The sequence below is a fragment of the Grammomys surdaster genome, unplaced genomic scaffold (assembly GCF_004785775.1).
Source record: "Grammomys surdaster isolate TR1022 unplaced genomic scaffold, NIH_TR_1.0 97, whole genome shotgun sequence".
Taxonomy (NCBI): Eukaryota; Metazoa; Chordata; class Mammalia; order Rodentia; family Muridae; genus Grammomys; species Grammomys surdaster.
The window spans coordinates 20714312-20716767 of record NW_021604576.1 but is presented as its reverse complement, the minus strand read 5'-3'; positions in this window follow the sequence as shown (position 1 = coordinate 20716767).

Here is a 2456-nt window from a genome sequence, read left to right as displayed (position 1 = left end):
TGAGCATTTCTAGGCTGCTTTGCCACACACTTCAATGACAACATAAGCTTGAAAAGTTCTCTACTGAGAGATGGACACACTCTTACAAATCCAAAGGCAGAGGAAAAGATGATTTAAAATGATGCTCCCACGAGAGTCTTCAGATGCATGTAAAAAGGAGAGCACTTACTTTCAGTGACACACAAGTCTCACAGATGAGACTGTTTTAGAAGAGATGACATTAAAGGCAAAAAAAAAAAAAAAGATCAAGTTCCCTGCAAGTATAAAAGTCAAGACAGAAAGAGGAAAGGACTGGAGGAGAGAGATACACCTCTATTCCAATGTGCACATTTTGAATGTAAATATCTGTGTCCCCTAATGAAAGCCTCAACCGAGAATGTTTTGCAAAGGACAGGATATAAATAGCATGCTATGATATGCACTGTAAGCCTGCCTCAAGCCACTGAGGTGCAGAGTAGCAGCAGTCAGTCCTCAGACAAGTCCTCTGAGCCAGGGAAACTGGGTGAAAAATGTGACAATAAAATGTCAAGGACATGGTGTAGGGAAAGCTGTGTCCTTGGGAGAAAGAACAAGAGACCAGAGTACAAAGAAGAGCATGGTAAGGCTTTATGCTGCTTGTTCCACTGCCCCAAAGCCAGGCCATCATAGCAAAGAAGGAACTAAGCACATGGAATTTGATATAGTTCTTCTTCAACTTCAAAAGTGAGCTCAGGCTGTTTGACTAAAATATATAGAGATATATTCTAAAAGACATAGCATGTCATGACATTTAAATGTATTAGCTGACAAACATTGTGTTGGACCATCTGCCACCCTGTCCTAAACGTCCTGTAAGTAAAGATACATGAGCCCTAGAGAATAAGCATTAGGTAAAATAGATTCATTTTATATAATTGAACATAATCGGGCATGTAATGTTTTAACGTAATATTACCCAACAGCTGTGCAAATAATAGAAGGGTTGCTCACACAGACCATATGCTGGCAATGAGATACAGCAGCGGTACTGCTAACAGACCAGCGAACTCATGGCTTCACTTGGATGATGTGTGGCTTGCTTTCAAAGGAAGTTCAAGTGGAAAACAGATGCTGGAGTAGAGCTGCATAGAACTCAATGCAAAGGGCAACAGCATCCGGACTCCTGCAGCAGATGATGGCCATGTGCCTGCACAAGGTCTGCCCATCACACCCACGGTGCTTCCCAGAGTCTGCACCAACTGTGTCCTCTATAGCTTCCAAGACACACTTAAGAGTCGCCTTGGGATGTCACGTACTGAGTAGCACATACAGACACACTTTCTACATGTGTCTTAAGCCTGTTTGAAACAATAAACACGTGAACTCCAGTCCAGAACCAGAATTTTAAATCCATGCAAACTTTGGTTTGTCTTTTTGTTAAACTTTTTCGAATACCTTCAGGTAAACATGTGTTCACCCCATCCCATGGGTAGACATTTTTTATTCCAACATTGGGGATGTGAAAACTGAAGCATTGTATTTCAGCCCGTCAGAGACTTATTGAATTTCTTTATGGAACAAGTTCAGACAAGCATTTGTCCACAGGGTTGCAACATAAGATGCAACACCTAACTCATTGCTTCTCTTAATTCCTTCAGTGGCTCACAGCTAAGTGGCTTTGGACAAGTTGCTTAGTACTTGTTATCAGTCCTAATCAACAACTATGAAAAGGGAACAAAAATTAGAACATATCTATATATACTCCATTGGTCATATATAAATATTCCCTTTTTTACATCTGACAAAAGTGGGTCCATAAGTAAGCGACCAATGTATTCTGTTTCAGTCCTCGATGCTATTACTTCTATCTCACATCCCTTTACTACCTAAAATCATTATTTCCAAGCCTGCTTATAGTATCAATTTCAAGTCTATGGAATAAGATATGTACGCTAAGAAGTGTATTACCTTGGGCAACCCATGCAAAATGCCTCAACATCCGCTATATTATTTGTTTCACATTGTCCTGCTTCTACTAGTAAAGCTTGGTCTCTTGGGAAATATTAGAAGAGAATTTAGCCATGCATAAATATTAATACATGCAGTAAAATAAAAACATCACAAAAGTATTGCCATACTAAAAGTTAAATGTGCTGTCAGCTAAGAAAACTTTTATTATTTTTGTAAATGACTTTAAATCCACACAAGATAATGAAAGGAAAAAGATAAAAACAACAAAAATGAATGCTATCATATTTTAAAGAGGAGAGTCAGTGATCCAGAAAGTCCCAATGTGACAAAGAAACATGTAATATCCTAGAACCAGAACAAGCCACCACAATTGTTCAAATCCTGCTCTCTGTCACAATATAATGACATTTTTAGTGACACTCAGACAAACATAATAATCTCAGAGTATTTTAAGGTTGAGAGAAGGTTATGAGAAAGAGTAACCTAAGCCAATAAATATCAAACTTGGGGCTGACATTTGGTCTCAA